This window comes from Bombina bombina, chromosome 5, assembly GCF_027579735.1.
Source record: "Bombina bombina isolate aBomBom1 chromosome 5, aBomBom1.pri, whole genome shotgun sequence".
In the NCBI taxonomy this organism is placed as follows: Eukaryota; Metazoa; Chordata; class Amphibia; order Anura; family Bombinatoridae; genus Bombina; species Bombina bombina.
Window position 1 is genome coordinate 273828668 of NC_069503.1, and position 18244 is coordinate 273846911.

Below are 18244 nucleotides of genomic sequence, written 5' to 3' on the forward strand. Positions count from 1 at the left end.
TGAAAGACGACCACCACTGAACAAGACACACAAGCTGAAACGTCAAGACTGGGCCAAGAAATATCTCAAGACTGATTTTTCTAAGGTTTTATGGACTGATGAAATGAGAGTGAGTCTTGATGGGCCAGATGGATGGGCCCGTGGCTGGATTGGTAAAGGGCAGAGAGCTCCAGTCCGACTCAGACGCCAGCAAGGTGGAGGTGGAGTACTGGTTTGGGCTGGTATCATGAAAGATGAGCTTGTGGGGCCTTTTCGGGTTGAGGATGGAGTCAAGCTCAACTCCCAGTCCTACTGCCAGTTTCTGGAAGACACCTTCTTCAAGCAGTGGTACAGGAAGAAGTCTGCATCCTTCAAGAAAAACATGATTTTCATGCAGGACAATGCTCCATCACACGCGTCCAAGTACTCCACAGCGTGGCTGGCAAGAAAGGGTATAAAAGAAGAAAATCTAATGACATGGCCTCCTTGTTCACCTGATCTGAACCCCATTGAGAACCTGTGTTCCATCATCAAATGTGAGATTTACAAGGAGGGAAAACAGTACACCTCTCTGAACAGTGTCTGGGAGGCTGTGGTTGCTGCTGCACGCAATGTTGATGGTGAACAGATCAAAACACTGACAGAATCCATGGATGGCAGGCTTTTGAGTGTCCTTGCAAAGAAAGGTGGCTATATTGGTCACTGACTTGTTTTTTTTTTGTTTTTTTGAATGTCAGAAATGTATATTTGTGAATGTTGAGATGTTATATTGGTTTCACTGGTAAAAATAAATAATTGAAATGGGTATATATTTGTTTTTTGTTAAGTTGCCTAATAATTATGCACAATAATAGTCACCTGCACACACAGATATCCCCCTAAAATAGCTAAAACTAAAAACAAACTAAAAACTACTTCCAAAAATATTCAGCTTTGATATTAATGAGTTTTTTGGGTTCATTGAGAACATGGTTGTTGTTCAATAATAAAATTAATCCTCAAAAATACAACTTGCCTAATAATTCTGCACTCCCTGTAATAGTTAAAGACACACACATTAATAGCATCCACCCTTACACTTTATTGTACTTTGCTACTGTGTGAATACGCTGACAGTCCTCCCCATTCCACCCCATAGAGGCACTCTTCTGGCCACCCCAGCTAATAACACTATTCCTAGTGTAGCACAATTGGTGGCTCTGTGACTCTCTCTGCACCTCCCCCTTTCCGGCCCTGCTAGTCTGAGCCAGTCACCGCCACTTTCCTTTTTCCCTTCCTCTACGGTCGTATCCCCTTTTCCCTGAGGTGCAGGGGGGACTACAGGGGCTACTTTGCCCATATAGATAGGCAACTATCTCACACTGTTTTTTTTCTTTTTTCCTTTTTGTTTCCTTCCTCTCTCTCTCTTATTGTAGAACCATGTGAAATGTTGTGAATATATATGATATAGTCTAGTGTTGTTTAGCCTCACTCTCGCAAATTAAGCTATAAATGGTATAATTCACAGGTATTTACTTGGTGCAGGTCCTACCTATCTCAATCTCCTTACAGTGCCCTGGGCGGTCAGGGTAGAGTACATTAGTGAGAGCACCAGCTCCCTTAGGCCTTGTCAACCATGCCTCATGCCTCAAAAAGAAACTCTAAAACCCCTGCAGGGTCTCAAAAGTCTGTCCTTGATCATTTTTCTCAAGCCCGTAAAGAATCTAACACCCAGAGAAGAGAGGAGAGCGATCTCGAGTCACAAGATGAGGGTTCCCAGTCGAGCTCCCGTTCTACAGCTCACCTTAATCACTATATCACTGAGAATACATTGCAAAAGATGCTGGAATTACAAACCAAATCCATCACAGCTGAAATCCAACGAAGCTCCGCGGAACTTAAAAAAGACATAGCCGATATCGACGACAGAGTAGATACCCTTGAGCGCCAACAAGATGACCTGGCCACGGATCATTCTAGCCTGCTCTCCTATGCCGAGTCTTTAGCGGAACAAATTACTCAGCTTGAATTAAAACTGGCAGATATGGAGGATAGGGCCAGGAGAAACAACATAAGATTCAGAGGCATTCCAGAATCAGTGGCAGCGAGTGACCTCCAAGAATTCCTTAAAACGCTTTTTGTGGCCCTTTTAGGCCCCCTGGAGGGCAATATGCATATCATGGAACGGGCACATAGAGCTCTCAGACCAAGATCAGTCTCATCAGATAAGCCAAGGGATGTTGTAGTCTGCTTTCATCATTACATCTTCAAAGATCGATTGATGCAGGCGGCTTTCAGTAAACCCTCTCTACCGGAGTCCCTGAAAGACATTCAGCTGTTACCGGATCTCTCACCCCACACCTTGCAACAAAGGAAACTATACGCTCCTCTCACACTTCAACTCAGGAAGGCCAGCATCAAGTACAGGTGGGGTTTTCCTACTAAACTAATAGTGACTAAGGACAACCAGACTCACATCATCACATCTCCCTCTTTGGGAAATACTCTCCTTGCTAACTGGGGTCTCCAACCGGATCCGGGACCTCAAGTACCATCCCACTCTCGCCTCAGGGCCTCGGCCCCTGAATGGACCTTGAAAGAACAGAGACCTCAACGACAGAGACAAAATCCCCCTGACCACTCTCTGAGGCCTCAAGCCTCACCCACTTAGGACCTGCTACCAATAGTATATGATCACTTAAGGTTATGCTTTTGTTGAAAATATTGTTGCTCACCTTGGGCTTGTTAACACGAGTTGTTTAAAGTTTACAGATTAGATGATAGGTTAAGCGTTAATATATATCTATAACTTGCAATGTACATTCTATTTTACCTACCAATAATCTATAGCTGTTTACTGTTTTAGTAATTCTGAAAACAAGGATACAACCACTCATGTTGTTATTATGATGTGTTTAGTTATAGCTTATACAGTTTAACTACTTTTTACTCTACATGCCCATTAGAGAGTGGGGCTTTTCACCTCAGCCCACGCCCCACTAGGCAGTACTAGCTCCTCCTCAGACCTAGGAGCCCGTATTAGGGCTCCATTTGGGTGGACTACTTCCACCACATCCCTTTTCCTTCTCCCACCCCCTCCACCTTCCCCATCACCCTTGTCCCGTATGGTTTTCCTATTCAGGAACACTAAAATTATCGAACCATAAATGGCATCTCTTAAATTTCTCACTCACAATGTTAGAGGCCTGAACACAGTTGGTAAGCGGAGTCTTTTAGCCAGGTCCTTATGCTTTCACAAGGCAGATGTGGCCCTCCTGCAGGAGACACACTTTCTTGCCAATAATCCTTCCACATTTGTCGTTAAGGATTTTCCAATCTTTGAGACGGCATCTTATTCTAAAAAAGCTAGAGGGGTGGCCATCCTAGTACACAAGAGGATAGCTTTTGAACCACTCCAAGTGATTAGAGACCCTCAAGCAAGATACCTCATAGTAGTATGTAACCTTGACCATATTACATACACATTAGTCTCAATTTACCTCCCAAATACCTCTCAGTCTAACTATCTTAAGAAGATCTTGAACAAAATTGAACAGTTTAAACAAGGAAAGGTGATAATTGCGGGGGACATGAATATGGTGTGGGACAAAAACCTTGATAGAAAAAAAGCTCACTTCCCAGAGACGAAGGGTCACCCCAGACACTACGAGTGGCAGGTTTAGAGGGCTCATGACTAGTTTTAACTACTATGACATGTGGAGATCGGTACACCCCCGCGATAGAGATTTCACTCATTTCTCTCACCCTCACTCTACATTCTCCAGATTGGATTACTTTTTCTGTAACCCTGAAACATTAGATTACGTACAAGCCACAAATATCCATTTATGCCCATGGTCAGACCATGACCAGGTTGTAATGGCACTAGAATCCAGAAACACCACCAATGCAAGACCCACATGGAGGTTACCTCATCTCCTTCTTGCTGATATTCCCTTTAGGGAGGAGCTCCGGTCTGACATAACAGCTACACTTCAGATTAATGACACTCCTGAAGACCGAGACAATATAATCTGGGGGGCATTTAAAGCTACTACTAGAGGTCAATTTATTCGTAAACAGGCACACATTAGAAAACAGGCACACATTAGAAAACAGGCAGGCCTCACCCTATCTCAGGCTCATAGTAGGTTACGCACACTAGAAACTCTACAACGCACCTCAGACAATGTAGACTTACATCAAGAGGTCAAGGACATCAAGAAACATATATGCCAAATAGAATTCAAGAAAACACAAAATAACCTGTTTTGACTGAAACAGCTCATGTATTCGAAGGGCAACACAGCAGACACCATCCTTGCCAACAAAATAAGACAACATAAAGGTGTCACACGTATACATGAAATTAAACAAGCTAAGAAGGTCTATAGGCTGCCGTCCTTAATTGGACAGCTGTTCTGTGACTACTATTCCTCACTTTACAACATCCAGGATCAAGCAGAACACATACATTCACCCTCTTCACAGATAGAGCCTTCTTACAGTCTCTGAAACTCCCTGCCCTAGACGAGGCTCAAAAGGGATATATTGGCATTCCAATTACTTGCCTAGAAGTGAAGCAGGTCATTAAGAATCTGAAATCCCTAAAGGCCCCTGGCCCAGACGGATTTACGGCCATTTTTTATAAAACCTACTGTAAAGAAATTTTGCCCATTCTCACTAGGTTCTTCAAACTAGCAATGGAGGAGGGGCACTTTCGGAAGGAATTTCTGGAAGCCTCCATTATTGCCATCCCTAAGCCCAATAAGGACCCTGCGCTTTGCCCCAATTACAGACCCATCTCCTTAATTAATACAGACATCAAAATTTATGCGAAAATCCTTGCCAACAGGATTGCAAGACTATTACCTTCCCTAATCAATCCGGATCAAGTAGGCTTCATCCCGGGCCGCGAGGGTCCGGACAACACTAGGAGACTATTGAACATCATATGTGAAGCCCAAAGATTGAATAAGCCCCTGGCCGTGCTTTCCCTAGACGCGGAAAAGGCCTTTGACCGGATCCGTTGGGAATACCTTTGGAAAGTTTTAGAGGCCTTCCAGTTCCCAGCACAAGTCATCCTTGCAGTGAAAGCTCTGTACTCTACCCCTGCGACCTCGGTTAAGGGCCTTGGTTTTTGTTCATAATTTTTTCCCATATCTAATAGCACATGGCAGGGCTGCCCTCTTTCCCCATTCTTTTTGCTCTGGCTATTGAGCCTCTTGCTGCAGCTATTAGAGAAGATAAAGATCTGGTAGGGATTACACTACATGGCACGATACATAAGGTGGCCCTATTTGCAGATGATACCACAGTCGTCACCACCAATCCACTACAAACCATACCCAGGCTTCTGTCTCTGCTGGAAATGTTTAGTGGCCTTTCTTATTATAAATTAAACCGAACCAAATCTGAAATATACCTACTGTTACCAGTTCACAAGTCTGTTTCCTGCCTTGTGCAATTCCTGCACTCAGCAATTACCAGGAGAAAGACTTTACCTTTAAACCTGTTACCAGTTCACAAGTTGTTTTCTGCCTTGTGCAAATCTTACATTTCAGTTATTACCAGGAGAAAGACTTTCCTTTTTGAATCTGCATATCTGCTTACTTTGTTTGTTTATTTTCACTCCTGCCGTATGTGGTCTTAACATACCTGAGTAGCATATTTAAAGATTCTGCAAGTATTTGCTTAATCAAAGTATTTTGTTGTTTAAATAAATTTGTTATAATTTTCAATCAGTATGGCTTCTACTATTCTTCCTTTAAAGCAACTGTTCCAGACAATGAGGCTCTCACATGATATCCTGAGACAGAACGTGACAGAATGTGAAGACCCTAAAAGAGAGCCCTCTGGGATTATTGCTGTATTGGAATCAGTGTTAAAGTTTATTAAGGACATACTGATTAACTTCATGGAGCTGATGGAAATGTTATCTCTCCCAACCGAAACCTTGTCTAAAGTTACCTCCCAAACAAGGAAAGGTTTTAAAGAACCCTTAACAGAAGAGGAGAAAATTCGCCGAAGACAACTTAACCTCTGTTTCTATTGTGGGGGAACTGGTCACCGCATCACAGGGTGTCCAGTAAGACCCCCTAGAGGATCAAGTCGAGATACAGCCAAGTTTAAAATGGACTCTGATGTTAAGGGAACAAATTATTCTTCCATTAGCAAACTTAAAGATACCCCTGGAGAGGATCTAGCTACTGAGAATACATCTATTCTACAAACAACCGTTTCTAACACGCTTCAAGAAATGGTACCTGATTTGAAACAGATGGTCATTGGGAGTACAACTCCAACTACATCCATTACCCATACCACTGCGTCTGTTTCTGCATCAACCACATTGGGGAACTCTGCAAAAATTCCTCCTGGAAATCCTGCACATTACCTTGTTTCTGCCCTGGCTGGAGATCCAGCTAAAAAAAGTCACTCATCAGACATAAAAGTGACAAACCTTCCAGCTGAATCAGACTCTGCCAATTCTAAAGATCCACACCTCCTTGTACCACCTTCACCCAGCTACTCATTGACTGAGAAAGAATTGGATGAGATGGTTGAATTGGATATAAATGACACAGGAAATGAATTCCTGGACTCTGAAGGAGAGGTCATACCTTACCCAGAGGTACTCTACCCATCAGGCAGATATGACCCAGATAACGAATTCCTTGACTCTGAAGAAGAGGTATTTTCCTACCCGGAGGTACTCTGCCCATCAGCCAGTCTATTGCAAGCTGCTGGGTATAATCAGGAACCTCTAAATCAAAACTGTCTTGGTTTTTCAGCTCTTGTTATGCCTACAGTGGTATCTTCTAAGGGTCCCCAATCTCAGGCAGCTGTTCCAAGCGAAGAATCAATTCCATCTGATTGTATTAGGGCTTCAAATGGAACACTTGTTCGTAAATCCCACCTTCAGATGTTTGAACAGGCTTTAATTACCTTTAAACCTGTTACCAGTTCACAAGTTTGTTTCCTGCCTTGTGCAATTCCTGCACTCAGCTATAACCAGGAGAAAGACTTTACCTTTACACCTGTTACCAGTTCACAAGTCTGTTTCCTGCCTTGTGCAATTCCTGCACTCAGCAATTACCAGGAGAAAGACTTTACCTTTAAACCTGTTACCAGTTCACAAGTTGTTTTCTGCCTTGTGCAAATCTTACATTTCAGTTATTACCAGGAGAAAGACTTTCCTTTTTGAATCTGCATCTCTGCTTACTTTGTTTGTTTATTTTCACTCCTGCCGTATGTGGTCTTAACATACCTGAGTAGCATATTTAAAGATTCTGCAAGCATTTGCTTAATCAAAGTATTTTGTTGTTTAAATAAATTTGTTATAATTTTCAATCAGTATGGCTTCTACTATTCTTCCTTTAAAGCAACTGTTCCAGACAATGAGGCTCTCACATGATATCCTGAGACAGAACATGACAGACGTCTCCAAATATATACAAAATAGATACAACTTTGTTATTAATAACTCCTACATCTCTCATTTAGGTGTGAAAATCTCTAACTATTTCCCTAGAATGCTTGATGACAACTATAGGCCTCTCCTAATGGAACTCAGGTCTTTAGGTCGGAAATGGAATTTTAAAACGGTTTCATGGCTGGGCCGCATTGCTGCCCTCAAAATGAGTTTCCTTCCGAAACTCACTTATATTTTCAGATGCCTCCCACTTAGAATTCCTTGCTCCCTCATCTTACAATTTCAAGGTGCATGTACCAAATATATTTGGCAAGGTAAACCTCCTAGGGTTGCCCATAGAACCCTCCAATACGCCAGAATGGACGGGGCGAGGCCTCCCCGTCCATAGCCAGATACTATGAGGCTGCAATGCTCACGCATATATCTCAGTGGGGCGTAATGGACTCAGACAGCAAATGGAGATGCCTAGAACAGGCATCCCTACCATTTAATGTGTCTCTAAGAGACTTAGTCTGGATACCTTCTCACTGCAGAAGAGCCCTTAGCATAACTAACCCCGTGATTAAAGAATGCCTTGCAGTCTGGGACCACATACGTCACTATAAACAAATAGCCCCTCACCCCTCCCCTATAACTGCCCTCTCAGGGCTCCTTTCAGGCCTACCTGACTCACATCCAGCCACCTGGGCTAAGTTAGGATTTAACAAGGTAGCGGACTTGTGGTCCCCAACCTCCCAGGGAGCTTATGTGGTTCTATCGCACGTTGACAACCCCAAATCAGTTCCATCGTATATGGCATTTGAATACGTCAAGGTCATAAGCTTACTCTCCAGATGGGGTTTTAGACCGTCTTCCTCTTGACAGCTGACCATTTGGGAAGCCAGATGGCAGCAAGGTAGATGACTTGGCAAACCGTTATCATTGCATTACACCCTTATGGAAGGTGTGTCTCCTGAGGATAGGGCGTCACATATCATTAAATGGGAAAAGATACTTAATTTGTCAATCCCAGTGGAAGATTGGCAACGCACACTCCTACTTACTAAAAAGGTGTTACATTGCGTCACTATCTATGAAACATATGTTAAGCTCCTCACGCATTGGTACTATGTTCCGACCAGATTAGCTGCACTTTTCCCCACAACCTCCTCGACTTGTTGGAAGGAGTGCGCCCAAAGGGGCGATATGCTCCATATTTGGTGGCATTGCCCCAAACTTCAACCGCTATGGTCTCAAAGCTTTAGGCTGTTGGCAAGCATGGGGATACATGTTCCCAGGACCCCTGGGGTGGCCCTCTTTCACTTAGGTACACACAAACTTCCCAGACATCAGGGCACACTATGCATTTACTTATTTTCTGCTTTCAAATTATCCATAGCGAGGGCTTGGAAGAGGAGCGATCCCCCCCTCTTGGGCGGATGTGGTCTCCTTGATGGCTTACATCTACTCCATGGAAAAAAATATATACTACACTATGGGTAAGCTAGACTCATTTGAGTTAATTTGGTCAGATTGGAAAGACAGGTTCAATACTCAATGGCTCCCGAGCCTTGAGGCTTAAATAGAGGTTTCTGACGTGAGAGTAGAGACAGGGCCATCTGTGGACAGTACCCCCCTCACCCATAATGTAGGTAATCCTCATACATACTGTAGCGAACCAATTATCTCAGTCATCCCACCCAACATCCCCCCCATCCCTCCCTTCTCCCCCATTCTGTTTATAAACCAATCTTTGGATCCAGTTGGTTTCCTTCTGTGTGTTAGGGAAAACTGGTCCTCATATTGCTCAGTTATTTACTCTACACTTTCATTTGTTTATTTATTTTTATTTTATTTTTTGGCTATGACTTGTTAATATTACTATGTATATACATGTAACCTGTTTTTGTAGTACGCTTAGATCGTACTGTTGATTATACTCTTTTACTAATACAAAATAAAAATAATTTTTTTAAAAAAAAAAAAGAATCACTCCCACTTCCCATAACTTCAAGTCATTCTTTGCTTTGTACATCGTATGGGGGGGGGGGGGGGTGAAAATGGTGTCTGAAGAAAATCTACTATTTAATCCTTTAATGGGTACTTTTCCGTGCAAGCAAGGATTGGGGCAATGCTGTGTCCATGTCAATCTCTTTAGTAAGAGTAATGGTGGCTTTTAGCAGTTGGAAGACGGTGAGTGGGGTCTTTGCTTACCTTCCAGCTCTTATGCTACCCCTATGTAGAAAGCCAGGGTTGGTAACTCTGTCTTTTTTGTATCTTCAGGTCCCTGTCGGCGGTCGGATGAGGCTGACACACTTGGAGCTGCTGTGACTGCTCCACAGCAGAAGACCCTGGAGGGTAAGTCCTTTCTTATTATTTCTTAAAATCTAGATAATAAATCAAGGTGTCAGGTTAGGAAATGTCCAGAAGAAGACCCAAATGCTAGGGCGAACTTAAACAACACCCTTGCACTCTGAGTTTAATCCAGGACGTGACCCCACGACAACCTCCAAAAAACAAAGTACTCACGATATGGAGCAGGGTTAGCCTGTGCCAAAGTAATTCATTATATCAGCCAGATAGACTTCTGAATAAGGAACTGGTTTCAGGAAATGTCTTCCACAGTATCAGGAGAGCAGGGATAGTCCACTTATACTCAGACAGAAGAAGGGTAAAACAGGAAACAGTTAATAATGCAGGAGTAGGTCATTTGTTATCAGGCAGTCTGAAGGTTAACACTGTGTAGACAGTCTTTGCAGAGTATGCAACAGGTAATCAGGCAGTTTGAGGGTTAACACTGAGTAGACAGTCTTTGCAGAGTATGCAACAGGTAATCAGGCAGTTTGAGGGTAAACACTGTGTAGTCAGAACTTGCAGAGATAGCAACAGGTAAGCTGGTAGTTTGAAGGTTAACACAGATTAATCAGTACTTGTTGAGATTGGCAACAGGATATCAAGCAGTTTGAAGGATTACACTGAATAATTGTATTTGCAGAGTTTGGAAACAGGTAAACATGCAGATTGAAGGTTTCACAGAAATAACAGAATTTGAATAGTTTGGCAGTACACAGAGTAGTCTGAAAATGCAGGGTTTGCAGCAGGTAAACAGGAAGTTTGAAAGTTTCACAAAACAAACAGTACTTGCATTGTTTGGAGACAGGTAATCAGGAGGTTGAAGGTTAATCCAGCATAGTAAATCCTTGAAGAGATTGGCAACAGAAAAGCAGCAGTTAGAGAGATTCCTCAGCGAAATCCTATCAGAAGCCATAAAGTTAACAAACAAACTGGCACTGGAGAAACAGGAAGACAAGAATAAAAAGCCTGGTTGTGACATCATCAGGAAGGGGTGGCTCAGACACCTGTCAATCAAGCACACAGAGAGGACTGCAGAGCTTCCCAGCAGCTGAGCGTGACACAAGGAGGTAGGACTGGGAAATCAGGGACCTGGTGGGATCTGCTACCCTTAGGAAGGGTTTGTATGGTAATATAATTATATTCTTAAGTTTGGAATATAATGCGGCAGGGCAGATTCCTGGTTAATCCAGTCAAACATTTATGCCGCCTATATAGCCTACTAAAGGATCTGCATAGATCCGGGCTTTATAGCATATGGGGACTAAATTTACTGCTGCGACAGGGAACCATAGTAGGGGTATGTTGATCACTCAGTGTCAATTATGGAATGTGCGGCAGCCCCTCACTACAACACCGCTACAAAATTTTCCATGCTGTGGGTGATTAATTACTTGTGCGAACTCACGTACTGTGATAGCAGGGGCATGTTTTCCCTCAATAGTCGCCTCTTGTTATGGAGGGGTTCGCGCGCTTAGGTTAGAAGGCCGTAACTAGCAGTGTGGCCTATCCTCGAGAGACTCCGTTAACTTGGAGCCTACAAGCTGCAAAATATGGCCTGCATCAGCCTTTTTTATGCTGGTAACTCGGTCCTGCTTATAAGTGTCCGTGTATTGTTCTCTAGTATAGGGATTTTTCTACTATGTTCATGGCCAGGAGTATATTAAACAAGGGTTATTTTATTCAAAGGGCCGTTCAGGTGTTACACGGATGACACTGTGAAATCTTATTGTGGCGATCCCATTGCGCGCTAATAGCATCACATTCCATTAGATTATTTTCTATTTTGACGTTGCCTTTTTAATTTATATGTGGGCTATGTTTCTAGCCGCTATCTCTTATTGGCACGCATGTTTCTAGGCACTCAGGAGCTCCTTAGTGCTAGATTTATTACCCATTTTCCCAGGTTTTTTTCTGGGGATTAATTTGTAATGGCATTAGCCTGGGAACATCTTTTGTTGTGCTGATCTAATTTGGGGCACTTGAGATGTTTTTAGGTCTGGTAAGTTTCAGTAAGTGTTTTCTAAAACTTGAGAAGCCTTTTTTTCTATATTTAAGGATTTCTTGACTTTGTCTGCCACCTTGTGACCAGTGTTCCCTCTAAGGTGCGCGGCTGCGTGGCCGCGCACCTTCCCTTCTGGTGTAGCGCAGGCAGAATATCAGGCCGCGCAGCACCTGTGAGTAGAAGCAGGGAGAGGAAAATGCCTGAAGAACTAATTTGCCAAGTGCCGCCTGCACTGCGCATTGGACCCAGCAATCTGTCACTCATCTAGCCTGATTCTGTGTTCCTGTATACAGCGCGCACCGAGCTAATGTACTCAGCTTAAAAGTACATTAGCTCGGTGCTGACAGCAGCGCTGTATACAGGAACACAGAATCAGGCTAGATGAGTGACAGATTGCTGGGTCCAATGCGCAGTGCAGGCGTCACTTGGCAAATTAGTTCTACATGATTTTTGGGATCTCAGTGGTAGTTTCAGCGAGGGGACTGGACTTCTTCCCTGCCTGCTTTCTCCATGGTACGTCTTTATTTACTGGGTCACTAAACTAGGCAGATCGCTCCTGTCCACTCCTGACTTCAATCATTATAAGAAAGAGGCAGCAGCTCTGCAGAACGCTCAATGCTGCAGTTGTTTTACTGTTTGTTTACATTACATCAACCCCCCTTCCCCTCCTCTGATGTGGTGTTGTCTGGTTATTATCATACTGAATTACGGCTAGGTTGATCATTGAGGAGAGGAAGGGGTGATGCTCTGGCAACTAAGTTTTATTATAGAAGATACGGCACCACGCTTGTTTAGCTCCATGCTCCACCCCTCCCTGTGGAAGACTGAATCAGACTTGTCCCTTGCTTGCAGCAGTAGCAAAAAGAAGGTAGGGTGGCTGTCTCTCAACCAAATATTTAGTGTTGACTATAATATTCAATTTATGCATAAATTCTGAAATTCAACATCAGTGACACCTTTATATAAGGTAATTTTTTTCTGGCAAACAAATATAATTAAATATAAGTGATTGAATATGTCTAATATGGAGCTGTGGTCAAACTTGTGTTATATCAACTGCTGTTTAGTATGTATTGCAGTCACATTGCCTCTTACAATAGATTATCTGCATTTTGTAAATTGTTAAGTGTATATATGTGTGTTTATGAGTATATGTGTGTGTGTATATGAGTATGTATATGTGTATCAGTGTATATCTATGTGTTTTTGAGTATGTGTATCAGTGTATATCTGTTTATGAGTGTGTATCTGTGTGTTTATGAGTGTGTGTGTATGAATATGTGTGTGTGTATCAGTCTATATATGTGTGTGTTTGAGTGTGTGTGTGTGTGTGTATGAGTATGTGTGTATCAGTGTATATCTGTTTGTGTGTATGAGTGTGTGTGTATATCTGTGTGTTTATGAGTATGTGTGTGTATGAGTATGTGTGTATCAGTGTATATCTGTTTGTGTGTATGAGTGTGTGTGTATATCTGTGTGTTTATGAGTATGTGTGTGTATGAGTATGTGTGTATCAGTGTATATCTGTTTGTGTGTATGAGAGTGTGTGTATATCTGTGTGTTTATGAGTATGTGTGTGTATGAGTATGTGTGTATCAGTGTATATCTGTTTGTGTGTATGAGTGTGTATCAGTGTGTTTATGAGTGTGGGTGTATCAGTTTATATTTGTGTGTTTATGAGTATGTGTGTGTGTATATATATATATATATATATATATATATATATATGTGTGTGTGGTGTGTGTGTATGTATATATATATATATATATATATATATATATATATATATATATATATATATAATTACACACACACATAGGAAACAGTGCAATTTATCTCCTGTTTGCAATTTTTTTTTATAAACGTGACTATTGGAAATTTCCACCATGCCTATAACTTGAAAGTCCCTACTCCACCCTATTCTTGTCAGCTGGACCAATTGAATGGCATAAAGTATGCAGTAGCCATGTCTTTTGATTAGGATTTCTCGTGTGGCAAGGTGCATGCAATGAACATGTGTAGGGTGGCCAGGGTTTTTGTTTGGAGTCTTTGGGCTAATAGGAAATGCAATTTTAGACTGCCCTGTCTTCTAATTTCCTATACATTTTGCTTCCTGTGTGTTTTTTCTTTGTTTTTCTAATATTGAATAAAAATGTTTTGAAAAGAGCATATCTGTACCACTGGGTTATACATGTCCCCTGAGCCAATGGTTGCCAGTCCTCCTCTGTTTGCAGCAGCATAACTGTTTCATGCACAAAGACACAGAATCAGTCAAGGGTGACATTCAAGGTGGGACAGGGACATAACTCTAACTTCTTTCCCACATATTGCACAATTGTGCATAAGCATTGGTTGCATTAGTAAGGGGGGTGGCCAGGCTAGTGTGTTGATATATTATTCAGTAATTTTACTATGGGGGGGGGCGTCATTTCATTCTCGGACCCAGGCAGCACAATGTCTTGCGCCGGCCCTGTATATATATATATATATATATATATATATATATATAATTATCCACATATATACATATATCCACATACATACACACACACATATATATATATATATATATATATATATATACACATACATATACAAATATATATATATATAGTGCCGCACACAAGCGGTATCAAGTCCGCACACAGAAAAAAATAATTGCACGCACGGAAAAAAAATTAGAGGGAACATTGCTTGTGACAGTTTCAGGTGGTTTCCTTCTGCAAATTTTTTCTTTCTCATGGACAGAATATTTATCTAGTTCATTTATCCTTTTGTCTGGATAGTGTTTAATTTGTCAGTTGTAAATATTAAATATATTTTGAGGGACTATAAAAGTTCTTCCCTTCCCTTTCAGTAGAATTTTGTATAAGCCCTATATTATGCTTATCTTTTAATATTTCTACTGTATTTATTAAATATATTTTTTAGGGATTTTGCTTTGTATATATTATCCCTACCCTTTTCAGATATTTTAGATAAAGTAAGCTTTACATCTGCTTATTTTATATTTTGTCTGCTGAGAATTCTTAAGGTATGTTTGAAGATGAATCATTCTCTTGCATATACCTTCTTTCCTTCTGAAAAGCCTTTTTCTGCAAATTGTTATAAGAAGTTTTTCTGCTTATCCTTTGTCCGTTATACATATTGGATATATATTTTTTTCTGGTTACCTGCTCAAATAATTTAGTACTTAAGTAAGCAGTTTAGTATCTCAGAGTTACTGGCTTATTTTTTCATAGGGGGAGGTCCTGAGTTTCAGGCCTCTCTTTTGGCCTTTACTCTTTAGAGTTACAGGGACAGTCTAGGCCAAAATAAACTTTCATGATTCAGATAGAGCATGTGATTTTAAACAATTTTCCAATTTACTTTTATCACCAATTTTGCTTTGTTCTCTTGGTATTCTTAGTTGAAAGCTTAACCTAGGAGGTTCATATGCTAATTTCTTAGACCTTGAAGGCCACATCTTTCAGATTGCATTTTAACAGTTTTTCACCACTAGAGGGTGTTAGTTCACGTATTTCATATAGATAACACTGTGCTCGTGCACGAGAAGTTATCTGGGAGCAGGCACTGATTGGCTAGACTGCAAGTCTGTCAAAAGAACTGAAAAAGGGGCAGTTTGCAGAGGCTTAGATACAAGATAATCACAGAGGTTAAAAGTATATTAATTATAACTGTGTTTGTTATGCAAAACTGGGGAATGGGTAATAAAGGGATTATCTATCTTTTAAAAAAATAAAAATTCTGGTGTAGACTGTCCCTTTAAATATACTTTGTCTGTTATGCATACTATGATATGTTTCCAGGGTTCATTTTCCATGCTCTGGTTTCTCTTCAGATCAAATAAATCTTTCGCCTTTTAATAAAGATTTCCGTGGAGAGGAACAACCATGAGTTTTTCTAGTTTATTTTTTTGAGGCTCTGCCATTTGCAGAGCTAAATATATTTTCCCTGATGGTTTGGACACTTAAGCTGCAGCCAATACGCGGTATTCTGGAGACCTGTGTTATTTCCTGGCATGTCTGACTGTCCTAAAAATTCTTCTACTGTATACATTCTCCTTTTTCCTCCTCTGTCTTCAGTGGAGTTATTTTTGGATTTCTTTATAAGCTCTAAACGCTTATTTTATCTTTTTCATTTATGTACATATTATTGTGTACCTTTGGGATTTTATTATCCCTATCCTTTTTACAGTAGAACTGTTCTGTGGATATAATCATTTTAGGTTTATCCTTCACGGTTTTGTGGAAGGCTGTATGTCTGACTGCTGTTAGTTTCCCTTTGGGGAGCTGCTCCTTATTCCTTAGTGCTGCTTGAATAGCATAGTGGTGAAATTAGCAGCTTAGTAACTGAGAGTTACTAGTTTGTTTCCCTATATTGGTAGGGGACAATATTTTTTTTATGTGTTTTTCTCCTATGGGATGATTTATAGTTTAATTGGTAAGTTTTCATTCTGTAGTGATGATCTATATCTTTACTGATAGCAGGTTCGCTTCTTGGCCTTTTGGCTAAGATCAAGTATAGTATCTGTTCTTATCAGTTTAATATCTGATAGGCCCCATGGTCTCCAGCTAGTGGACATATCTATCAAGCTCCGAATGGAGCTTGATGCTCCGTGTTTCTGGCGAGCCTGCAGGCTCGCCAGAAACAGCAGTTATGAAGCAGCGATCACAAAGACCGCTGCTCCATAACCTGTCCGTCTGCTCTGAGCAGGCGGACAGACATCGCCGGAAATCAACCCGATCAAGTATGATCGGGTTGATTGACACCCCCCTGCTGGCGGCCCATTGGCCGCGAGTCTGCAGGGGGCGGCGTTGCACCAGCAGCTCTTGTGAGCTGCTGGTCCAATGCTGAATACGGAGAGCGTATTGCTCTCCATATTCAGCGAGGTCTGGCGGACCTGATCCGCACTGTCGGATCAGGTCTACCAAACCTTGTTAAATAGAGGCCCATTTATTCAATTCATTTTTGGAACAGGGAGATGGAAGAAGAGCTTGTTCTGTCCACTCCACGCTTTGGCCTGGTATTGCAGTTCCGCCAGAAGCAGTGTTCCTCTGTCACATAGAGTCGTTTTGATTGCCTAGTTTTATTTCCTACTCTCCTCATTTATCTATATTGAAATGTTTAGGTTTCTTCTTGGGGTCTACTTGGTAGCCTAGAGTTAATCCTCCGCGGTTTATCTGTCAGCCCTGCGTTCGGTACCTTTTCAACAATGTCTGAGATGGTCAGAACCAGGAATGTTGTTGTTTTATAGTGGTGCCTCTCCAGGATTGGCCCTAGATTATTCTCCTCTTGTCTTTTAGACCTTCTCAGGGGGTTGCCCTGGACAACCCAACGAGATATATATATTTTTTTTTTAGTACTGGAGCAGGACCTTCTATCCAAGGTTCCAGTTTTTTTGAGACCTTCTTGAGAGATTGTCTCTTTAGCTGACAGATCAGATTGAGGTTCTCTAGGACCTTGGGGGATCTGGTTTAGACTGAGTCCATCTTTCATTCCTAGAGTTAAGAGCGATCTTCAATGCTCTGATAGCTTAGCCGCTAGGATTTGGGTTTGTCCTTTAGATTTTATGTACGTCATCACTTCAGTGACATATTTCAATTTTCAGGGAGGAACATGGAGTTTCCTAAAGATGAGAGAGGGATCTCGCGTCTTTCATTAGGTGGAGCCTCACAAGCGGGGTCTTCATCGGGAGGTATCTCAGGATATTTCTCAGGTGGTGAGTTCCAGAGTGGGTTAAGATGGCGTCTCTTCTAAATACCAAGCTACCTAGATAAGGATCTAATCAAGGGATTCTCTTGCAGCTCTGGTCATCCCTCTGGTGGTTCTATGGGAATTCGGTCTTTCTATCTTTTTCCTTTTTGCCCTTCTTTCTCGGTGTATAGCCTGTTTCGTACAGGAGCAGGCTTCGGGGCTTTTACTCGCCCTGACTTGGCATCACAGCTTCAGTTCAGATGAAGATGTCTTTCTTTCCCCCGTGGAATTTGCCTCTGAGGTGGGACTTTCTCCTTAAGGGTCATCTAGATTCTATAATGCTGACTGCTTGGAGATTAGACACCTAGTCTAGACAAGGTTTTTTTGATAAGGTGTTTGATCCTATGATCAGGATCGTAAGATTTACCATAAGGTATGTTGTACATACTTTTTCTGGTGTGTATCTAGTGTAGATACTATTATATCTGTTAGAATATTACCATAAATATTATCTGAGACGTGTTAGATATAACCTAGGTTACAATATTAATTATACTCTATTTCAGTGTTAACCTCTAACGTATTATATATATTTACGTAACAATAATTCTAACTAAAATGTAATCTTTAATCCTTAGTTCTGATCACTTACCTTAATATACACAATGATTATATTTGCATAGTAAATAGCTTATTAATTATGGTCAAATATATATGTCTATGCTGTTACAATATTCTATACAAAGCAAGCTCTAAAAATATTTCTAAATTAACCTTAATTCCAAATGAATTGCTTATTAAAAATCACACCTTACCAT

General features: G+C 41.3%; 2 non-coding genes and 1 pseudogene across 2 annotated transcripts; all 3 read left to right on the top strand.

The window, feature by feature from the left end:
• Positions 1-15550: 15550 nt before the first annotated feature.
• LOC128661859 (U5 spliceosomal RNA) lies at positions 15551-15670 on the top strand. The gene has a single exon (XR_008402640.1). It is a non-coding gene; the product is annotated as a U5 spliceosomal RNA (small nuclear RNA).
• Positions 15671-16220: 550 nt separating this feature from the next.
• Positions 16221-16388, top strand: LOC128661847 (uncharacterized; annotated as a pseudogene).
• Positions 16389-16599: 211 nt separating this feature from the next.
• On the top strand, positions 16600-16789 carry LOC128661853 (U2 spliceosomal RNA). The gene has a single exon (XR_008402638.1). It is a non-coding gene; the product is annotated as a U2 spliceosomal RNA (small nuclear RNA).
• Positions 16790-18244: the final 1455 nt, after the last annotated feature.